A 24,664-nucleotide genomic window follows, 5' to 3' on the forward strand; every position below is an offset into this window, starting at 1 on the left:
CCTTTGCAGGCAGACAAGTGATTTGAGCCCCTTTCCAGTGCCTTTGGGTAATGAGAACACTTTCTTGTCAGTGTATCAGTCTGGTCTACAGTTTGACTCAACAGAAAGGGATTTCACAGCAGGCCTTGTGTCCCAGATCTGCTCTCATGAAATACAGAAAACGCTATGGTCAGCGCATCGCCGAACTATAATGGGGATCCTTTGAAATACATACTCAAAGTTTTAAAAGATCAACGCCTGGCACTTAGTGCCATCTTGAGAACAAGTTGACTGAGTGAGCAGACAGTGAAGGTCTAAGAAACCAGTGCTCTTGCTTGGGCACTAGGGCAGCATCCTTCAAATCATTTTCTCTTTCCTTAGCAAAATCGAGTGAGATTTCTCTAGTAAGTTTCCCCTCATCCTCTGTTTCCTGCAAATTGAACAGATTTCCTGCAGAGGACACACCTCTCAACTTCACTTTCCATTCCCACCACTGCTGGTAAGTGATGCCTGGGGCAAAAACACATCCGATTCACCTTAAGTCCCTTTGTATTCTTTCAATTCTCACTGCCAAGTGTATTTACTTTCCACATGTTCCTTATTAGAAAAAAATGTGTCATAGCATCATTAAAAAATGTTGATAAAAATAGAAAAAACATAATTCTATCCTATCACAACTCTTAGAAACATTGCCTTTTGATACCTTCCTGTAAGAATGCATTTATAAAGTTGCTGTTCTAATGCACATACTGTTTTGATTTCTACTATATCCAATTTGTATTATATGTTGTCCACATGTATTTCTAAGATTTATAGTTATGATGTCTTTTTTTTTTGTCTTTTTGCCATTTCTTGGGCCGCTTCCCATGGCATATGGGGGTTCCCAGGCTAGGGGTCGAATCGGAGCTATAGCTGCCAGCCTACGCCAGAGCCACAGCAACGCGGGATCCGAGCCGTGTCTGCAACCTACACCACAGCTCATGGCAACGCCGGATTGTCAACCCACTGAGCAAGGGCAGGGATTGAACTCGCAACCTCATGGTTCCTAGTCAGATTCATTAACCACTGAGCCACAACGGGAACTCCCTATAGTTATGATGTTTAATTACAGTAAACTTTTCCATTGCCTTTTTTTTTTTTTTTTTGGCTGTACCCATAGCATGCAGAAGTTCCTCAGCCAGGGACTGAACCCACATCACAGCAGTGACAATGTGGGATCCTAGGCCACCAGGGAATTCTGTCCATTGCTTTAATATGTCATCCCATCCTATTGGACACAGAGATGATTGTTTTCATTAGGCAGTGCTGCACTAAGTACTTATAGTTTTTCAGTATTGCTAAAATATTTTGTAGAATAAATTCTTAGTATTTTAGATAGCATCAAAACAGTGTGGGAGTTCTTATCTTGGGTCAGTGGAAATCAATCTGACTGGTATCCACGAGAACTCAGGTTTGATCCCTGGCCTGGCTCAGTGGGTTAAGGATCCAGCATTGCTGTGAGCTGTGGTGTAGGTTGCAGATGCAGCTTGGATCTGGCCGTGCTGCGGCTGTGGTGTAGGCCGGCTGCTACAGCTCCAATTCAACCCATAGGCTGGGAACTTCCATATGCCATGGGTGTGGCCCTAAAAAGATACACACACACACACACACACACACACACACACAAGGAGTTCCTTTGTGGCACAGCAGAAACGAATCCAACTAGGAATCCTGAGGTTGTGGGTTCAATCCCTGGCCCCACTTGGTGGGTTAAAGATTCGGCATTGCCGTGAGCTATGGTGTAGGCCACAGACTTGGCTAGGATTCTGCATTGCTGTGGCTGTGGTGTCGGCCAGCAGCTGTAGCTCTGATTAGACCCCTAGCCTGGGAACCTCCATATGCTGCGGGTGCTGCCCAAAAGGCAAAACAAAACAAAGCAAAAAACAGTGTGAACTTTATGATTTGTTTTCCTTATTTCCTTATTATATTCCAAAAAGTTTGTTCCAATTTGCAATAGAAGCATATAGGAATATAATTTCATTGCAGCCTTGGATTCTATCATTTAAAAAAATTAGTAACTATAAAATGAAAATTGATTTGCATTTATTTAAGTAAGATTATTTTCCATATGTTTTATTTTCTCTTATATTTCCTCTTTTTTGACTATTCACATGATCAACCTTCACCAAACAGTCAAGTGTAGTAGAATAAAAGGAATACTGGGTTTGTTGTGGGACCTCTAACTCCATAGTTTTCTAACTTAACCTCTTTCTGCCCAACACACCTCATCTTTCTCTGAAGGGGATTGGCTAATCTCTGATTCTTTCTAGCTCTAAATTTCCATGACTAATTACTCTACCTGATAAAAACCAAACCCAACTATATGTCATATCATAAAGTATTGTATCTGTAATTAGTATAAGTAAATATTTGGAACAGTGGGTGCCTGGGATTCTCAAAAGATTCCAGGAAATCTCATGATTTCTGAGCATGTGAAGGTAAATAGGGAAGTTCTTTATTTGTTAATTCACGTATTTATTCAACAGATATTTAAAGAGGACCTAGACTATACTGGACTCTGTAATAGATGCTCAGCATGTAAAGATGAAGAGGACATTCCTGGGGGGTGGGGAGCACGGTCCAGTGGAGGAGGTAATTACACTGGCATGTGGTTAGGGCTGCAGTGACAGCACGGGGAGTGCCCACTTAGGAAGGCTTCACAAAAGAGGGGACATTTGAGCCTGGACTTGAAAGATGAATAGAACTTTACCAAAAGAGGGATGGAGGAGTTGGGATGGAGAGAAAACCCTGGAGAGAGAGGGAATAGGATATAAAAAGCTTAAAGTTCACAACGACAGCTTAATAATACAGAGAAGTTAAGCTTCTGGAATATATGGTGTATTGGACAGGAACAGAGCTGGGCAGATAAATTGGGGTTAGGTTTTATGCCAAGCCAAGGAGTCTGGTTTTCATCTTCTGGGAAGCTTGCATACAGAAGGAAGCCAGGAGAGGTTTATAAGCAAGGGAGTGACATGACCAGAGCTGTTCTTTTAATTTTTTTTTTTTAAAGATCACTTCTAGGAAAATCCTGAGTCCCATTAATGTTTACTCATCTCAAAGCTAGTGCTCATTGTATGAACTTGGGGAGTCTGTGTTTTGAGGCCTTAACCATTTTGCAGTTAACAAACTTTTGAACACTCTTCTTCTACTAGCTTCTGACTATACAATGTCTGAAATGTTGGGAAATATAGGATAGACTTATTTTTCAAACAATACTTTTGTTGTGTTTTTAAGGAAGATGCACAATGTTTTCCTTCAAACTCCAGACATTTTTTTGGAGGAATCCCTCTATATATTGAAAACAATGGGGTGCCTCTGTGAATTTGAAAAAGGTATCATAAATACCGTGTCCCAACCTGGATAATAAGTGATATGGTCCTGTTATCTAATCTGGATCATCGAAGATCTGTGGCAGAGGAAAAGGAGACATGGTGGAGCCCTGGGATGGCTCTTGTAGCTTCTGCTCGGTTTCAGCACATGCTATTTCTGCTCCTAATTCCGCAGTCAAAGCCAGCCACACACTTGCTGAGTCCTGAGTTCTGTATGCTTCCTCCCGAGGGAAGACATTGAAAGTCAAGTGGACAGCAACCTAAGTACAGATAGACTGTAAGCTTCTGCAATATATACACTGATATCTACATCTAGAGATAGATCTCAATTATTAAGAAAGGTCTTAATTAGTTTTTGAACGATGAAATCAGGGCTAGTCATTTTCCATTTGCTCTTGGCTATATCCCATCAACGTGCCAGCCCTGCTATATATTTCAGAGTGCTGATCCTTGCAAAATATATTCCTTGGGCTTCCTTGAGTTTGTTTAGATTTGTTCTGTAGTAGGCTCAGGCTAGTGACTGGAGGATGAGAGAAGGAGAAATGGGAGGCAATTTCTCCCTTCTACCTGCTTCTGGCAGCATCTCTGGCCATTGTTGTGTCCCTTCCATACCTCCAGAAACCACCACACATCAGTTGTCCAAAAAGGACTACGATATGGAATAATTCTATTTATCATCTCTGAAGTTCTATTCTTCACTGGATTTTTCTGAGCTTTTTACCATTCAAGCCTGGCACCAACACCCGAATTAGGGGGCTGCTGACCACCAACAGGAATCTACCCCCTTCCTGTTGGTTCCAGCATCCTGAGAGCAGCATCTGCTCATGGACTTCTGCCTTTGTCCATTCAGTCCCAGGAAGAGGGTGGCTTCTTACAGTTCCCAAAGTCCAGTTGCTTTACTCTTTGCTCCTTTGTCTTTTCAAACATGTTTCATCCTATTACATTCCCTCTACTGAATGACCTTGCATGGCTTCTATTTGCCTGATTCGACCCTGCGTATTAAAGACTCACTTGTGTTCTGCAAATTACTTTCCCTTCTCAAACTTGTCTAGTAGCTAGAAACTTAAATAATGTTTTCTTTAGAGGTAAATTTAACAGGGTTGGCTATAGATATGGTTAATAGGGTTAAGCTCTTTTAAAATCTCACATCACAAGACTAGACTCTCCAGTTTCTGTTTTTTGGTTCTAGGCTCAACATCTTTGACAGTGTGGTACAAACAAAGACACTCATGTTGCAACAGAACAAAGGGTGGGGAAAAAATGTAATTGTAATGTATACATGTAAGGATAACTTGATCCCCTTGCTGTACAGTGGGAAAATAAAAAAAATATATAAATAAATAAAAGAAAAAAATAATTACTTAGAAATAGTTACATGTTGTCACCTCCTTAAAAACACAGCAGGGCAGAACAAGAGCAAGGAATTCATCTGAGCTCAAATGAGCAAGTGATCAGTCCAGGTTCTACCACTCAAAAAACAGGATAAACTCTGTGTGTGTGTGTGAAGATACATAGGTGTGGACATACATACACATGCAGATGATTTAACCATTTTGAAAGGACTACAAACATTAGTTGTCTTTAAAGAGGTTATTTAAAGACGTTTAGATTGTAATGAGCAAAGCCAAAGGATGATTCACTTAAAAGCTCCGATGTTGTGTATTGAATTTCTATCGATGTTTTTGATACAATAATGGAAGCAAGTTTTAAATTTGGAATGCAGTAGACACTGAGGAAAAAAGACTTGATGGCATGCAGACAGAAGAATTTTTTTTGCCAATAAGTAGTGAGTGAATGGACAAGTGACAGCCTTGGAGACAGTGGCATCACGTGATATTTCGCCTGAATTAACTAGGAGATTTGGCTTCAAGGTCTAGGAGGGAGAGGAGCAGGGAAGGGTTGGTTTCTAGGGAACAGTGTGCCTCAGTCTGCTTCTGGCTTCTAGTCTAAAACACCAGCAGGCATGGCTGCTGCTGGGGAGGCAGTGGCAATGGAGGGAGCATCCCTGAGTGCTTTTTAAAAGATCCAAAGGGTCACCCCGGGAGCTTCTCTCTGGAAATTGTCAGCACTGGGCAGGCCAGGATCACTCACAGGAGGCGGGCAGTCATCAGGAGTTTTTTTGTTTTTTTTTTTTTTGTTTTTTTGAGTCAAGATGATGACAGGTTCCTCTGAGGGACATTTTCTAAGGAAGAATCTTGTGGCATGGGGTCCCTGAAATGCCTTCTTGGGGACTTCAGAGATAGACTGACCTCAATTCAAATCCCAGCACTGACCCTTACCAGCTACTTGAGTTTAGGCACATCAAGTAATTTTTTGGCCCACAGTCTTAGCCTTCATAAAAATGGCCAGGAGTGTGCCTATGAAATGTCTGGTTCATAAAGAACACTCAATGATCCATTATTTTTACTATTGATAATCATAACTGTTATTCATATCACCGTGTTTGGAGAATGCTTGCAACCATTTGGTAATATGGTCATATGCCCCTGCTTTTCTACCGTGTTCAGGACCTGTTTAGTCCAGTTGTCTCACTATACCTACTAAGAAATGGAAGCCCAAAGAAGGTAAATAACTTGTTCCAATTTATTCCTTTCTTGCTCAGCTTGTGAGAAATAAACACAGAACTGTAACTGATTCCATGGCCCTTTCATCTTAACCAGGGAGATCAACAAACATTCCAACTGGGTGTTCACTCTCCCTGCCCACTCGCTTCACAGTGATATTCCAACAATGGTGGTGGAAGGCAACCCATCAGCCTCAAATCCTTTTCCTTTCTCTGAGTCTAGCCCCCTGTGTCTTTCCACCTCTTGTTTTCATACCAGGGTTTAATTCTTTTACTGTCCTGAATCTTACTCTTTCCTCATCCTTCTGTAAGTTTTCTTTTTTTTTAAATAATTTTTATTTTTCTGCTATAGTTGGTTTACAGTGTTCTGTCAATTTTCTACTGTACAGCAAAGTGACCAAGTCACATATACATATATACATTCTTTTTCTCACATTATCCTCTGTCATGCTCCATCACTGTTCTCTAGATATAGTTCCCAGTGATATACAGCAGGATCTCATTGTTTATCCATTCCAAATCCAATAGTTTGCATCTATTAACCCCAGATTCCCAGTCTATCCTACTCCCTCCCCCTCCCCCTTGGCAACACTTCCTGGTATTCTGTGTCTATTACTTTTTAATTTACTCAACAAACATGTATTAACCACTTCTGACAGTGGAGAACAACTGCTTAAGAAAACTCCAGGGGCTCACAACCTATGGAGGAAGTAAATATGTAAACAGAAATTGCAGTACCTGTGCTCAAGAGAAGGACAGAAGACCGCTAGGTCCCATGAACCTCCCACTAGCAGGAGGCAGTAGAGCAAGGTGGTTGATAGCGCAGGCACTGCAGTCAGAGGCACTGGAGTCAGAGGCACTGGAATTGAATCTCAGCTCCCTCCACCCATGTGTGCCCTTAGGGTAACTGTATAGACTCAGAGGAGGAAGAGTATTTTCCTTCTTTGCGAAGAAGGTATAACCATTCTGTGTATCTCACAGGAGTGTGGAGATTACTGAACACTTTTAAGAATTAAATATTTAAAAACATTTACTTTTTTTACTTGTCACCTCCCTTTAAATAGAGAGAGCTGATCAGAATAAAGACAAGGAATCAATTTGAGAGCACATAGTAAGTGTGCAATCAAAGTGATTTCTTGTTTCCTTAAGAAGGAAAGTAAACAGAAATGGCTTGTCATTGAATAGCTTGGGTTTAGGTTATTTCTGAAAAAGGATCATGATCTCTCCTCTTTCTGCAGCCACAGCAAAAATTAGATAGTTCTGCTCCAAACCCAAATGATAATCGTGATCAAGAGAGGCTGAAGAACTGACCCTGAGGGTGGTTGATGATGGACTGTATGTGGAGGTTGGCCCGCCAGAGCTGATGGGCAAAGCTTGTGCAAATCCTGCATCTTACAACCTGTGTGGTCCAGCTGTGGGCTGAACAAAGAGCGGCATGTGTGATGTGAGAGCTTTGAATAGAGCTTGAGATTGCATGTTTCTGTGTGTGGGAAAATGGTTTACTCAGTGAATACTCGATTTCTTTTAGCATCCTTTCCTACTTAGGAGCATAGGCTGAAACCATGAGGATATTTCCCTGTCTTGCTGGCTCTGCTTCCTGGACAAGATGAGCTTATCATTTTCTATTCAGCTCCCAGCTAATAGAGAAGTTCCTCAGGCAAAAGCAAAAACACTGACAAAAAAAAAAAAAAAAAAAAAAAATTCGGGATAGGCAGAAAAGAGCACGAATGTCCTCTACTTACTCTGTTTGGCAAAATGAACTTTCTGGAAAAGGGACATTGGATTAATTCTTCAACAGGCTGGCATACTTGCGGGTTTCAGCTAAAGAGAATCTATAAACTGTGTCAATCTGTGTGTACCTTATGGTCTTGTGTGTGTGTGTGTGTGTGTGAGTTCGTGGTGGTGGTGGTGGTGGTGGTAGGGGACTGGTTTAAAGGGAATTGCTGTAGCTCAAACAGGGTGGGAACTCATTTTCATTTGGAATCAAATGCATTCAGAGCTGGATAAAATGAAAAACTTTATTCAGCATTTTCTGAAAGAAGCCATCCAAGGTCTCCTTTCTCAGCATCTAGGACCACAGATGCCACTGAAGTCACACAGACTGTGTACATGCACACACATGTGTAATTTTTAATATCCCCCACATGACCAGAATGAATTTGTTCCATTCAGTGGGAAGCCACAACATTTATTACATCTCTTTCTCAAATAAACCTCAAAGCAAGCATTTCATCTTTCCTCATGTAATCATCATAAGGTAGAAAATGAAATTTTCCAAACCTAAAAGCATGTTGCTAAGAGCTCCAGGGCACTGCATGTCACTTCTTACTTTGATGTGTTCATGAAGGGGGGGTGGTGGATGACAAAAAAATGAGAAAGGAAAGAAAAGAGAAAGATGCCCGGCATCTTCCTAGAGATTTTCAGAAAGCTTTTTTTTTTTTTTTAACTCTTTATGTCATGACAAGATGAAGCTGATTAAAAGAAGACAAGGAAAGTCTCAGTGCCAGACCACTTCAGAAATGAAGCATTCCAGAAAGGCATGTAAGAACTCCTGTCAGAAACAGGGATGGTTTCACAGCCCCTCTTGCATATTAATGAACTACAAGTAACCTCAGTTTAGTGGTGCAGATGCAACATTTCAGGAGCTGTGCCAGGATTCAGCGATAAATGCCAGCTCCAGGGGAAATACATTTCATGATAGAATTAGGAGATCAGCCGTCTGAGACATCCACAGAAACTGCCCTCCACCTTTTAAAACGCAAGCGAATTTGTGGGGAGCAGGGCACTGGTGGCATGCTGGACGTGGGGTGGACAGAGTTGTTTATCTGAATCTGGTTCCTGTACATTTGCTCTATCTTTGACTCTTCTGAGGCTGTCTTTGTCCTCAAGCAACAAATACACCAGCCTAAAGGTCAGGTTCAGGTGAATTGATTAAATTTGCTCCCTATTTTTCTAGTGTGATTTTTAAACAACTTGCTTACCCATAGCATCCTCCTACTTTAGAAACAAAACATCTCTTTTCACCAGACTCATCCCCCTGCCACTGCTTGTGAGGTGCTTTTCTTTCCCAACTTCAACCTGTGGCTGCCTTTGCAGACAGAAGGTGCACTCTCAGAAATTCTCTTTTCTCCCAGCACTCCTGTGGAATGTGCTGGATTCTCACCCCCTTGCTCACTCATTCCCCTTTGCCCCGTACGCAGAGTACAACCGTCACTGTCGTCTGTGCTCACCATCTGTTTCTGAAATTCCTCTGATACAGAAATCACATGACAGTTTGAGGTGCAGCCATCTCAATATTGCAGGGTTTCGCTTGGCAGGGTTTGGAAGAGATGGCGGCTGTGTGGTTCTGCCTTAGGAAGCTGACCAGCTAACACAGTGTGATAGCTAGCGAGCCCTCTAGAAGGACCTTCAAAAGCAGCCGCCGACTCTCTCAGATGTTTTTGTGAGATTGAAAATGGAGAATAAAGCCGCAGCCTTCATTTTCAGCTAAGACCCAGGCTCACTGGCAGCCCAGAAGAGAAAACATGGATGGCGCCACGTTCTGTGCTGTCATGTAAGGAAAGAAGCCTTGCCAGATTCGACTCAGTTGCTCTCCAGGTTGCCTCTTGCCACAATGACGACATGTACTAAAACCCTTTGAGATTCAGCAGCTGAACACAAGTATTCTTTTTTGTTCATAGATCCAGGTCAGCTGGGAGTTGGCTGACCTAGGCCTGGCCTTCTCCATGGGCCAGTCCCCAAGCTGTAGATTAGCTCCAGGTCTGTTCCACAGGTCTATCACCCTCTTGGACCATGGACCATCTCTACCAGGTTTATGTTTATGGGGTGATGGCAGAATGCAAGAGGAAAGATCCTGCTGTGCTTAGGCCATATCTGCTAACATTCCATTGGCCAAAGCCAGTCATGTGACAAAACTCCAACTTAGGGGCAAAGAGGGTTACGTCACATGCCTAAGCCCAGGTTTAATGGGGATCAGAGAGTGGGCTCCTCCCATGGAGATAGGAAGAGGTGAAAAAATTAAGTAATAACATACAATCTACCACACTTGCTGTGGTGGACATATGGAGGTGGTTGTCCCAACTACCAATTTCTTCTTTTGGTAATGACTTTGATTTTCATAATGGTATCTAATTCCTTAGCCGTCATCCTTTTTGCAGAAGCTGACACTCCATCAGGTTCTAGAGGTTAGGTATGTTGATCAAGCTTATGTTACCAGCATAATCCTATGCCCTGTTCAAAATGATAGGTTTAAGAATGAACATGTGATCCAATATGGACAAATTAGAACTGAGGATACATTTGCTAGGAACTCCTGGAAAATAGGCCCTCACACATGGCAGGTACAGCCATCCTGTGCATTTCTTCAGGTTGCTCCCCAAGGGAGGGAACAAGAAGGCACTGAAGATAGAGTCAATCCACCAAGCCCTGTGCCTATGGAGCTACCTCCAGCAAGAGAGGATGTCTCTTTCTAACTTCTCCCATATCCATGGGTTAGCAGAGTACAGGATAGAAGACACGAAACAAACGTTTTCTTCTTTTCCCATCTGTAGTCATTATTTCTTTTGATAGTTAAAAAAAATAGCAATTGAATTTTCTGTTGTCCAGCAATAGGATTCTTAAGGAATATTATAAATTTTAATTGTTTCTGTCTTGAAAAGCACCCCACTCTCTGTTGACTTCTTTTCCCTCCTGCTTTCCCAAAGCTCATTTCCTTTCACCTTGTATTCTTTGTTTCCTGTCTTCTCCTGCTTTTCCAGTAGCCTCCTCCTTCTGGTCCCCTCTTTTCTTTCTCCTTCCCAGCCTCTGTCTATTTTTGCCTCCCTCTCTCACTCCAGGAAATGACTTCTTTTCACCGTCAGAGTCTCCTTGTGTCAGAGCTGATCCACATTCTCTGAGAGGAGTGCCCAAGTGAGACATATCTGGACACTAAGCCTGGTTCTATGATTTTGGACATACTAAACTCTCTGGGCCTTGCTTTTTCCCTCTGTAGAGTTGGTCTAATTCAGGGCTGGTGTGGAGGACTTAATGAGATAATGTGTGTCACACATCTGAGGCTGCATAATCAATCATTCCATAAGCTGGAGCTTCCTTTCCCTCTGGCTTTATCAATAAAGGTCATGGCTGTACCTGCCCAGCCTGGAGGAGCCACCAAACATTCAGCATCCAAGTATTCACCTCTTATTTTTATCAGAACAGCAGCTGACACCATTGTTTTCCTTTCTTAGACTTCTTCCCTATAAATAATCTTCACCTAGTTGTTTGAAGAGCTGAAACAACTCTTGTCCAAACACAGACAGAGAACAGAGGGGTGAACTCTCCAGTTTGTGGCTACTGAGAGAAATCTGGGAACGCTTCCTGCATGCCCTCAGGCAGATGGTCAGCCCACATATATTTCGACAAGACAAATTAATGTAAAGCATATTCATGTATGTATTAATTAATGCTAATGTATTCACAAGAGATTTGGATAATGGGCACTCCATTCTGACACCTCCCTCCTAATCCATTCACCCTAAAGTGACTGAATCTTGCGTAATTTTAGGCTCAAACAAGTAGATCTCCTGTGCTTTGAGGGGGCAGGGGCTCCCTTTTTTCACACTCCCTATGGCCACCTGCTGGCTGTCTGAGAATTCCTCTAACTGGTAACAGTGCCTTCAGTATTGTAATTAGATGACAGGAAAGATGGGGTCTGTGTAAATACTAGACTAAATTAGTACTCGAGTATGAATGGGTATCTGTCTCAGAGAAATCTGATGAGACATATAAGAGTATAAATAGAAAGAGTATTTTAAGAGTAAAGTAGTAGTGCTTGGAGAGGATGCTGACATTGAAGGAGAAGTCACTTGAAGTAGGAGGAGAGCCCAGGAAGGGAAGGGGATGCCAGAGGTGAAAAAGCCAGCATGAAGATGCTAGAAAACTGCCCAGAGTTGGATCTTTGTATCTTGAAACAGAAGCTGTGTTCTAAGGAAATTTTTCCATAGAATAGCATGACACAATTTAGACAAGGCTGAATTTTAAGGTTGATTTGGTCTCCCTACAATCTGGATTTTTTTTTTTAAAAAACTGAGTTGCCTTCAGTAGAGGTGGATTTTCCTTAGGGAATTATTTAATGCTGAAGCTTGAATAGAGAATTTAGAGATTTTTCAAGTCTTTGCCTTCAAAAAGTTTACAATCAAATTTGGATACTATGGAATAAGATAAGACAAACATCAAAGGCAAAGAGATTTACCATCCTGCTCCTCTTTGGCCCATCCTTCCTGCTGGCCTCCTCTCTGTGCTGTGCTCAGGTCTTTGGGAACTGGGTTGTCAGAACCTCTGTTAATGGGAGGTAGACAGTTAAATAGAAAGCCCATGCTAAACCTGGTTCCTTTCTGCTTTAATCCTCCCTGATGTCATTTCTCTGTTCAAACTGGAAGATTTTCACTACAGAAAGAGAATGCACTACCCGTGATGAAAGAAAAATCATTAATACAAGGGATGAAGAAGAATACAGGCCAAATCTGGAAAGGATATTAACGAGCAAAGCAAAATAAGCCCTTCTATTTTCTTGTGCTGGGCAGTTTTCAAAGCCCTTTTAGCAGCATCAATATAACCACCCTGTGGTGGCCTCAAAGTGAGCGGTAGAGTACAGATGGGTTTTTGCTTCTGTAAAATGAGCGTGGAGGAGATGGCTATTGTGGCAGTACCTCCACAATGGACTCCATATTCCCCACCTCCCAGTATTAATGCTCTTGTATAACTCCTCCCCCTGAATGTGGGCTGGATCTACTGATTCATAATGACTACAACATGGCAGAAGTGATGGGGTATAATTTATGAGATTGGGTTTTAAAAAGACTGTGGCTTCTGCCTTAAGGACTCTTTCTCATTCTCTTTCCCTCCTGGATATTTTCATCCTGGGGAAAGAAAGAGGCCCCTTTGGTGAGGAACTGCTATTTATCTGATCAATAATCAGAGAGGTTGTGAGGCTTGGCAAGAGCCATGTGAGAGAGATTGGAAGCAGATCTCCCACCAGGTGAGCTGAAGATGACTGCAGTCCTGGCAGTCCATGAGACTGCACCTTGTTGATGCCATGAGCCAGAGACATGGACCAGAGGCATTCACCTGAATTGTTCTGGGATTCTTGATTCACAGAAACTGTAAGATAATAAACATTTGTGGTTTTCATTTGCTAAGTCTTATAATTTATTATGCATCGACACATAATTGCCTATGTGTCCTTATAAACCATGCTTTATTTTTGGCTTGTAAAAATAAAATATGATAATTATTAAAACAGAAAAACAAAGAAAACAGAAAAATACCCAAGTTGTAACCAAGAGGTTATCAATATTTTCACAGAGTAGCCAGAGTGAGCTATTTAAAATGTGCATCATAACAATCAATCCTTCTGTCCAAAAGCATCCAATGGCATTCCACTCCACTGGAACATAGTCCAAAGTTCCTACAATGGCCTCTAAGACCAACATGATCCCTTGCTGTCCTTCTGCACATTATGCTGCTCTTTCCTTCACTCACTGAGCTCCAGCAATCCTGGCCTCTTGACAGTTATAAAGTCTGTCTTGCATGCTCTTGTTTTGTTTTGCTTACCTTTTTTGATGATTAGAAATTGTGTATATTTAAGGTACACAATGTGACTTTTTGAAATATGTAAACATTGTGAAATGTTTACCAAATCAGACTAATTAACATATATATCACCTCACAGAGTTACCATTTTGTGTGTGTGTGTTGAAAACATGGAGATCTACTCTCTTAGAAAATTTCAAACATATAATACATTATTATCTATATTCACCATGCTCTATACTAAGGTATCCAAATCTTATTCATCCTGTAGCTAAAAGTTTATACCCTTTGGTCAAAATCTCTCCTTTACCCCCACTATCCCAGCATCTGATAACTACCATTCTACTTTCTGTTGCTATGAGTTTGTTTTAGGTTTCACATATAAACGAAATCATGTGATATGTGCTTACTTCACTTAGCAAAATGACCTCCAGGTTTGAGAAAGAAAAACAGAGCCAGAAGAATCAGGTTCCTTGACTTTATACTACACTAAAAAGCTACAATCATCAAAACAGTCAGGTACTTGCACAAAAACAGAAAGATAGATAAGTAGAATAGGATAGAAAGCCTGGAAATAAATCCACACATCTATAGTCAATTAATCTGTGACAAAGGAGGCAAGAATACACAATGGAGAAAAGACAGTCTATTCAATAAGTGGGAAAACTGGATAGCTACATGTAAAAGAATGAAATTAGAAATTCTCTCATTCCATACATTTAAAAAACACTCAAAATGGATTAAAAACACAAATGGAAGGCCAGGTAGTATAAAACTCTTAGAGGAAAACATAGGCAGAACACTCTTTGACATAAATTGCAGCAATATCTCTTTGGATCCACCTCCTAGAGTAATTAAAATAAAAAAATAAACAAATTAGGCCCAATTAAATTTAAAACATTTGTACAGCCAAGGAAACCATAAACAAAATGAAAAGACAACCCTAAGTATGAGAGAAAAATATTTGCAAAGCAACCAGCAAGGGATTAAACTCCAAAATATACAAACAGCTCATGTACCTTTATATCAAAAAAACCCAAACAACTCAATGAAAAAATTAGCAGAAGATCTAAACAGACATTTCTCCAAAGAAGACATACAGATGACCAAAAAATACATGAAAAGATACCCAACATCATAAATTTTTAGAGAAATTCAAATCAAAAGTGCCATGAGATATTACTCCACAGTGGTCAGAATGGGCATTTATCAAAAAGTCTACAAATAAATTCTGGAAAGGGTGTGGAGAAAAGGGAATCGTCTACACTTTTGGTGGAAATGTATATTGGTGTAACCACTATGGAGAACAGTTTGGAGGAGTTTCATTTAAAAAACTAAAAATAGAACTACCATATGATACACCAATCCTATTCATGGGCATATATTCAGAGAAAACCATAATTCAAAAACATGCATGCACCCCAGTGTTCACTGCAGCACTATTTGCAGGAGCCAAGACAGGGAACAACATAAATGTCCACTGATCAAGGAATGAATAAAGAAGATGTAGTATGTATATACAGTGGAATATTACTCAGCCATAAAAAGAATGACATAATGCCAATTGCAGCAACATGGATGGACCTACAGATTATCAGAGAGAGAAAGATAAATATGATGTCACTTATATGCAGAATCTAACACAAATGATACAGATGGACTTATTTACAAAATAGAAACAGACTCATAGATTTTGAAAACAAACTTATGGTTACTAAAGGGAAAATGTGGGCGGAGAGACAAATTAGGAGTTTGGGATTAACATAAATATATTCTCCTATATGTAAAATAGATAACCAACAAGGACCTACTGTCTAGCACACAGGAAATTCTACTCAATATTCTGTATTAACATCTATGAGAAAAGTATCTGAAAAAGAAAGAGAGAGGTATATGTATAACTTAATCACTTTACTGTGCACCTAAAACAACATAATATTGTAAATCAACTACACTCCAATAAAATTTTTAAAAATAATGTCCTCCAGTTTCTTTTGTGTTGTTGCAAATATCTGATAAGGGATTGATATCCCAAATACATAAGGACTCCATACTACTTATGAGCAAGCAAAAGAAAACAAAATGAAATAACCAGATTGAAAAATGAGCAAAAGATTTGAAAGGACATTTTTCCAAAGAGGTCATACAAATGGCTAGCAGTGCATTAAAAAATGCTCAACATCACTAATTTTCAGAGAAACATAAAACAAAACTGTAATGAGATATCACCTCACACTTATCAGGATGGATATTATAAAAATTTCCAAAGATTTTAATTGTTGGTGAGGATGTGGAGAAAAAAGAACCCTTGTGCACTGTTGGTAGGAATGTAAATTGGTGCTGCCATTGTGGAAAACATTATGGAAGTTTCTCAAAAAATGAAAACTAGAACTACCTTTGGATCTAGCAATCCCACTTCCAGGTATATGTTTTCAAAGGAAATAAAATCACTATCTCAAGGAGATATTTGTACTTTCTTGTTTATTGCAGCATTGTTCACAGTAGCCAAGATATGGAGACAACCTAGGTGTCCATCAACAGATAAATGAACAAACAAATGTGATGTATATTGGGTGTATTCATTTTATTTTCTTGTTTGTGCTTTACAGAGAAAAGAGAATATTTAAGTGAATATCAGTAAGTGGCTTAAGTTTTATAATAAAATCATTTGATACTCTTGAAAAATATATGTATAAAATTAACCTTTAAGAAAGAAGGAAATCCTTCCATTTGCCACGTCTCAAACGCTCTTGCTCCAGGGTCATGTGCTTGCTGTTTCCTTTGCTGCAATGTTTTTCCTCCCATGGTCTGGTGGCCTATTCCTCCATCACATTCGTCTCTTGAATGTGGCCTCCTTAGGTCTCTGTTCACCTTACTCCACAGAGACATTTCCCTGGATAGCCCATCTAAAACGGCCCCCTTCCCCTGCTCCTCCAAGGTTTTACTCCTCCTGCTAGCATTCTGTCATGTTGTTTCCTGTTATTTTCCATTTGATTGTGCATCTCTCTCCCATTAGAGTGTTATTTTGCTCCCTGCTGTTTTCTCAGTTCAATAAATATTTGTTGAATGAAATCTATGAATGCTATGACTATTGACTGTATTCCCTTTCCATTTTTTATTCCCTCTCTTTGTCTTTTCCTCCCTCAACACAGTTTTTTTAGATTCTTCAATAGTTTAGTTTTACAAGTAGAAAATAAAACACAATTTAAAAACTCACACAGTTTTAAGATTTTTCTAATTCTTAGAACCCACTTTCTAGAAAATATTATTATCACAGGAAGAGAAATCCCTGAACACATAGGAGTGGCATTAAAAAAACAGCTAACCTTTTTGTGCTTCAGTTTCCTCATCCTGAATAGAGAGATGCCTCAAACACACGAAGCGAAATAAGACAGGGAACTCACTTCGCATAGAGGGATATAATGAGGAAGCAATAAATGGGAAAGAAAAGGGGTCTTATCTCAGGGCTTTCAGTGAGTATTATAAATAATGAAGATATTTATGGTAGGTTTCCTCGGAGGAGTGTTTACAACAAGAAACATGGCAAAGGTCTTCTTTGCCCATTTAACTCCTTATGTCTTCTGTCCCCCTTTTCTGGTCCCATATATTCCCCTCCCCAGTATATTTTTCTTTCCTCTTTTCTTTCAATGTAAATCAAGCTATTTGCTCCACTCTTTTTGATATATCACCCCCACCTTCAACTCAGTAATTCATCCTGATGAAAAGTATTCGAGGACAGAGGAGGGAGAACTGGAAAGATCTCAGGTTCAAAGGGGCAAAGAGAGGGAGCAGTGATTAGAACTAAGATGCAGAAGGGGAGTCAAAGCTGTGGTGGAGGCTGGAACTGCAGGAGCTGGCTTCCCAAGATGAACTGTAACCTGCACTAGAAGAATTCAGCTACACCCAACATGTGGCCACACAAGGGAACAATATGCTCAGGCTTTTCTCTTTTCTCATTCTCTGACGGTGCTTTTCATTGGTTGAATCCAAGCACAATACTAGGGAGCCCACGATGTGGAAAGGAAGAAGGATGGAGAATGGATCTGGAGGATCTAATGAAGAATATCCCCCAGAGAAGGACTTGTAGAAGTATAATTTCTAGGTCAAAGAGTATAATTAGTTTAAAATCTTTAATATATATTACAATGGAATTAATATATATATATATATATATATATATATATATATATATATGTCTTTAACTTCTATTATAGAGGCTTCTATATGTTCACCCCATTTCCTCTTCCCTCTGGAACACAAAAAAGATATTTCCCAGCCTCCCATGCAATTAACTGCAGCCATGAGACCGACTTCTAGTCAACAGGTTATAGATGGATGTGATAGCTGCCCGTTCCAGATCTAGACCATGAAAAGTTCCCATGGGCAATTCCCCATGCTTCTTTTCCTCCTTGTCCTGGTTAGATAAATAAAAAAAAAATCATGGTCAGAGTTCCCACTGTGGCTCAGTGGGTTAAGAACCCAACATGGTATCCATGAGGATGTGGGTTTGGGTTTGATCCCTAGCCTTGCTAAGTGGGTTAAAAATCCAGCATTGCCACAAGCTGCAGCATAGGTCACAGATGTGGCTCAGGTTCAGCATTTCTGTGGCTATGGCGTAGGCCTGCCGCTGTAGCTCTGATTTGACCCCTAGCCTGGGAACTTCCATACGTTGCAGATGCGGCCAAAAAAACAAAACCAAACAAAAAAACCAGCAACAACCATGGTGACTTTGGCAATCATATGTTGAAGATGGCAGAGCTACAATATGGAAGATGCCTGGGTCTTGCTGTTTGGAGGAGGGCTACTGGGGATATATGTGTTTGGCTGTGTCATTAGTAAGCCTTGTATGTTGTTGTGCCATTGCAGTGGACACTTCTGGCACTACATGTCACATTCTTGCATATTCTTAGCCCATCTTAATTTCAGCTGCCACTGAGGTGAAGATTTCTACAAAAACTTGGATAGAATTTGTGTTGACCATTTCCCACCTCAAATGGACCCTGAGCATCTTTCTCCATTTTGTCCTGGGTCTTCTCTATCCCTTCAGGAATCTGCTGGCCTGCACACAAGTAAATACATCATGGATAATTAAGAATGTTAATATCCCCAGGAGGAACTCTCATCTAATGAAGTGGGTCAATATTGCTCCAATCTCCACCCTTAGGAAGATAGTTCTAGGGGGAATTCTGTATACAATTGCTGCAGAAAGGAGCCCACAGAAGTGGCCTTAATAACACATTTCATATGTGATTTTCCTCTTCCCTGTCTCACTTTCCTTATTCCTTCATTCTTGCCTCCTGAGATCACCTTCCAAATAAACTACCAACACTTAGGTCCTTGAGGACTTCTGACTTTGGAAGAAACCAAATTAATACTGGCGGTGATATTTCAGGATTTATCTATTATAACTCCTGGAATTACTGTGAGAAATAAAATAAGTAGTTTCATGAAGTAGGACGCTATCATAACAAACATTTAAAACATGAACATTGATGGAGAGGTCAGTGGGGAAACTGATATTCAAGGCTGGAAAATAAGACATATTATGCAGTGACAAAACACATGGTAAAACTGTTGTTTGTGGTGACTTGGAAGAACAGACTATGTGTTATTGAGGCTGTAGCTTAAAGTGAAGCGGTTGCCAGAAATCAGTGTAATGGAATATGTTGGCTTTCCTTTCCTACTTCTAGCAAATTATTGCAAAAAAGAGGTAACCACGGGCGAATGGATAAACAAAACATAGTATCTATGTACAACAGAATATTATTTAGCCTTAAAAAGGAGGGAATTCTGATACATACTACAAAGATGGACTTTGAAGATACTATGCTAAGTGAAATAAGCAAGTCATAAAAGACAAATGTATTCCACATAGATGAGGTACCTAAAGTCAAATTCATAGAAACAGGAAGTAAATAGTGGTTGTCAAGAGCTGGGGCAAGGGAGAATGGGGTGTTAATGTTTAATGGGTACAGAATTTCAGTTGGGGAAGATTAAGAGTACTGTGGATGGATAATGATGATATTTGCACAGCAGCGTAAATGAAGTTACTGCCGCAGACTAATACATTTACAAATGGTAAGATGGTAAATATTGTTATGAATATCTTACAGTTAAAAAAAGAGAAGATAACCCAGAAAGGAATAAGTCTTAGGCAGAAATATTATGACGAGAGTTTTGGTGACAGAAAATATTTCTCAATCCAAATCTCTAATTGCTCAAGATCTTCAACATATGTTTTAAAAATGTAAACTGTATAGTTGATTAAAATCGTTAGCACTAAAAATGGACTTTAAGATATTTTTCTTATATTACTCATATTGATACATGCTATAAAGTAAGGAATTATCTGTGATTTTCACCATTTCACCCTCAGCAACTAATACAGTGACAAGCAAACAGAGGCACTAAATAACTATTTGTTGAGTAAACTGACATATGAATGAATGGATGAATGAATAAATGAGCACAATTCTGCTTTGGTACAGCAGGAAAAAAAGTTCATTAATCATCCTAGCACTGTCTAACCCATGCAAATACTTAAACCATTTGGGATGGGCTGTACAGCTATTGAAGCATATATCAAAGATGTTAAGATATGCCCTCTAGGGAGTTCCCTTTGTGGATCAATGGTAACGAACCCAACCTGCATCCATGAGCATGCGGGTTCGATCCCTGGCCCCACTCAGTGGGTTAAGGATCCGATGTTGCTATGAGCTGTGGTGTAGGTCTCAGATGCAGCTCAGATCTGGCATTTCTGTGTCTGTGGTACAGGCTGGCTGCCGCAGCTCTGATTCAAACCCTAGCCTGGGAACTTCCATGTGTTGCAAGAGCAGTCCTAAAATAAATAAATAAATAAATAAATAAATAAATAAGTTACGCCTTCTAAAGCGTGGAAGGAAGAATATGACTAATGAAAATTTTTCTTCTTCTTCTGAAAAGAGCAAAAATAAAAATAAACAATAGCAGAAAACAGGCTACATCCTTGCCCCAGGCTGTAATATCCACCTGACCATATATCGATATAATTTAAATGGATCTGGAGTTTTTAGGCTAAACAGAAGGTATGACCTTCAAATCTTTTTATATCTTGAATTCTCTATTCTAAAACTCCTAATATGACTTCATTTCTCCATTAAGTAGCATGCATACTCAAGTAATTTTTTTTTTAACAGGAAGGCCCTTTAATTCTGAGGACTGTTCTCTTTAAAGGTAGAAAATTTGGGGAAAAATTCTTAGGTCACAACTTTGCAAAACTATACATACTGCTCCTATGAATTCTTGCATACAACATTTTAGAGAAATTTTAGGTCAATCTTATATCTTTTTCCTTTGATCATTCCATTTGTTAATTTTCGTTAAAAGGTTTTTTTCCCTTTATATTTAAAATGTAAAAAATTTTCCAAAGTTTATCTAAGTGTGGGTTTGCCAATTTTCACCAAATGTGACATAGTGAGCTCTTTCAGTTTGCTCATTTGTCTTTTTCAATTCAGATAGATTCCTTTAATTACCTTAATTCCAGGTTGCTTGTGTTTGTGGCTTCCTCACCCAAGGGACCTCCTAAAACCAGAGACTATGTCTTAGTCATACATGTATCTTCAGTCTTTGGTACTTCATAGACATGCAGTGATGGGTTATTGAATAATGAAGATTAGCATTGTCTGGAAAAACTCCTAGCAAAGGAAGTATCCGTCCACTGATAGCATGATGTTTTATTGCATTTGACTTCCTCATGATTTTATTTTATTTTTTCTGTGTGTTCCTATTTCTTTTTTTTAAATTGTTATTTCCCCAACACAATTTTTTTATTTTCCACTGTACATCTTGGGGACACAGTTACTCATACAGGTGTACATACTTTTTTCTCCCATTGTTATGCTCCATTATAAGTGTCTAGACATAGTTCTCAGTGCTACACAGCAGGATCTCATTGTTAATCCATTTCAAAAGCAATAGTTTGCACCCATTAACCTCAAGCTCCCAATCCATCCCACTTCCTTTCCCTCCCTCCGGGCAACCACAAGTCTTTTCTCCAAGTCCATGATTTTCCTTTCTCTGGAAAGGTTCATTTGTGCTGTATATTAGATACCAGATATGAGTGGTACCATAGGCAAAACATTCTCTGACATCAACCTTACAAATGTTTTCTCAGGTCAGTCTCCCAAAGCAACAGAAATAAAAGCAAAAATAAACCAATGGGACCTCATCAAACTGACAAGCTTTTTCACAGCAAAGGGAATCAAAAAGAAAACAAAAAGACAACTTACAGAATGGGAGAAAATAGTTTCAAATGATGCAACTGACAAGGGCTTCATCTCTAAAACATACAAGCAACTGATACAATTCTACAGCAAAAAACCAACAACCTAGTGGAAAAATGGGCAAAAGACCTGAATAGACATTTTTCCTCATGATTTCTTAGTTCCACATGGACCACAATGAATGTGTATAGTGAAACTCTGGCCAGGTGTTTTGCTTTGGGTGCTTGGACATAGTAAGTGTGATGCAAGCAGAAAACTGAAGAGCATTTATATATTGATATTTGTTCTCTTCAGATGTCAGGAACCTTGAGACTCTCCTTTGAAGTCCAGTAGAAGATGCAATGCCACACAGAGCAAAGATGAGCTACTTCAACTTAGGCGCCACCCCTTCCACGCTAGACCAACTAGTTTACCAATTGCCAGACATTTGAAAGAGATCAACTTTGACCATCCAGATTCAAACAAGTGCAGCCTGGCCAGAAACACTTTGCACTGACACATGAAAGTGCAAGAGAAATCCAAGTATTTGTTATTTCAGGCCCCTAAGTTTTGGGGTGATTTGTTATACAGCAAAAGCAAACTGATAAAGGAAGCCACTGAATTATTCTAATTAAAAGGATGATATTAACTGATTTATATTTTAAAAATATAACACTGGTTGCTCTGTGGCAAATATATTTTGGGAAGTTGGGTCCAAGAGTAGAAATAGAGAGCAGTTAGGAGGCTATTGCAAAAATTCACTTGATAGATTTAATGGGTCTGTTCCAAGGTGATGGCAGATATTTCTTGGGTTAGAGAACTGAATACACTTAAAATAGTTTGAGGAAGAACTGGTTTTGAGGCAATTTTTTTTCCAGTAAGAAAAGAAGTAAAAAAAAATCCTACAGCAAGAACCTGACTTGTAACATACCTCTCAGGAGGTGAACAGAGTTCTAGAAGACAACAGAGCAACGTCTCCCAGTTTAAAGTGAAAACAATTTTGAACTTAGAGTTCTGTACTTAACAAAACTACCAATTAAATGTAAAGACAGAATATCAGCACCTTCTATTACATAGAGAGTCAGGATGTTTACCTTCTAAGAATATTTTCAGAGAATCAGTTGAGGAATTAGACTTTTTTACACAAACATGGAAGATGTAAGCTCATCAAAGTCTGTTTCAGACATTGTTTCTTCAGATATTGATCAGCTACCCACTGAATACCTATACTCTCCTTTGTACTCCTAGGCCTGGAAATCTGAAAACTAACTTTTTGAGACTCTATTGCTTCTAACTGGTTCTAATTTATTTCATCCAATAGAATTTTGAATGAAAGTAGAAGAGGGATGTAGAAGACCTTGTGATTCTGGCCATGGCTTCAGTAGCTTTAACACAACTGCACTTGTCACGTTGGTAGGACCTCCAGCCAGCATCCATAGAGGAAGTGTTTCTAGACCATCAAGGGATTGGAGGCTATGAGCTTCTTAGTGGTAGAGGGGAGTGTGGGCTCAGGTGTTCTGCAAGGGTGGTGGTGGCTTACTGCAGTTATTGCCCCTGGATAATATCACCTTCTTCCTTTTCCTCTGTGTGTCCTTCCAACACTTTAGTAATGAATTACCTCAAGGGGAAATTCATCTCTCTGCTTTAATTATCTAGAGGAGTTTCTTTTTGTTGTTGTTGTTGTTGTTTTGTTTTGTTTTGTTTTTTTTTTGGCCTGGGAACCGAATGACATAGTCCAGTGAAATGAAATCATACTCTGAATGATGTTTCAATGCCTTGAAAGCAACGGATCTGTTTTACATAGGAAGTCAGCAAGCTCTAAGAGTATCTTCAAGAAAAAGAATGGAGTTATTTCTAAGCATTAGAAAGGAAAGCCTAAGGAATATGATAAAGAAACCATGTTATTTCTACTCTGAAAAATAAAATATGTGATTTTCTAACTCCAGGAAAAACAAAAGTCTGATAGGAAAGTCATGGTGAAAATATAAAGCAAACTAAAATGTAACATGATTTTGAAACTGTGATGCAGTGTAAGAGATTCCATTTTACCTGGATTCTAGGATCATTTGCTCAAACTCACATAGAAAGGAAATGCAATCCTTGAACATCCTTAGTGCTATATAAGCAAATAATAAACAACATTATTTGTTCAATTCATCTCTAAAAATCCACTAAGAACATGAAAGATCTATATGTAATTATGGTTATAGAACATAAGATAAATGTAAGGACCTGAAGACAGGAATTAGAGTTTAGAAGTATAGAGATTTCGGAAGGAACATCCTCATTTTATATATAGAGAATCAAGAAAAACTATAGAATGATGATGACATAAGACATGAGATGTCCTAATATATCATTTAACAATACAAAGTACTATTAGAAATAATAGTAAATATACTACACAATTTTGAAGTAGAAAAAGGAGAGTTGAAGGGAGATAAATCCTTATCTTTGTTAATGAAAAGGCTATGAGTAATTTCTAAAACCAAAGAATTAAGAAATCTAGTTAGTAGTGTATTTTTTTTGTCTTTTTGCCTTTTTTAGGGCTGTACCCACGGCATATGGAGGTTCCCAGGCTAGGGGTCTAATTGGAGCTGTAGCCCCTGGCCTACACCAGAGCCACAGCAACGCCAGATCCGAGCCACGTCTGCAACCTACACCACAGCTCATGGCAACGCTGGATCCTTAATCCACTGAGCAAGGCCAGGGATTGAACCCGCAACTTCATGGTTCCTAGTTGGATTCGTTAACCACTGAGCCATGACAGGAACTCCAGTAGTGTATTATTTAGAGTTAGGTATTTAGGGAAGTGATCTATGTAGCAGAATTGGGGTTGGGCAGGGGAGAAATAAAGTTTGATTTTTTTTTTTAGTAACTATACAATTTTAATGATCAAGGGTCCCTTTGACAGATGACACTATTTCAAAGAACACTGCAACAGA

The 24,664-nt window shown here is 39.4% G+C and overlaps 1 long non-coding RNA gene across 6 annotated transcripts in view; it reads right to left on the bottom strand.

The window, feature by feature from the left end:
• LOC146407046 (uncharacterized) overlaps nt 1-24,664 on the bottom strand; it is a 287,817-nt gene that overhangs the window by 62,423 nt on the left and 200,730 nt on the right. Inside the window, exon 5 of one of the 6 annotated variants that reach the window (XR_014822410.1) lies at nt 20,991-21,039. The exons of the other annotated variants lie outside the window; for them this stretch is intronic. This is a non-coding gene — a long non-coding RNA (uncharacterized LOC146407046). The remainder of the gene's footprint in view (nt 1-20,990; nt 21,040-24,664) is intronic. 6 annotated transcript variants of the gene reach the window in all.

The sequence above is a fragment of the Sus scrofa genome, chromosome 1 (assembly GCF_054392235.1).
Source record: "Sus scrofa isolate SSC_HxYL_T2T_F1_AM1 chromosome 1, Sscrofa_HxYL_maternal_Yorkshire_Landrace_v2.0, whole genome shotgun sequence".
Taxonomy (NCBI): Eukaryota; Metazoa; Chordata; class Mammalia; order Artiodactyla; family Suidae; genus Sus; species Sus scrofa.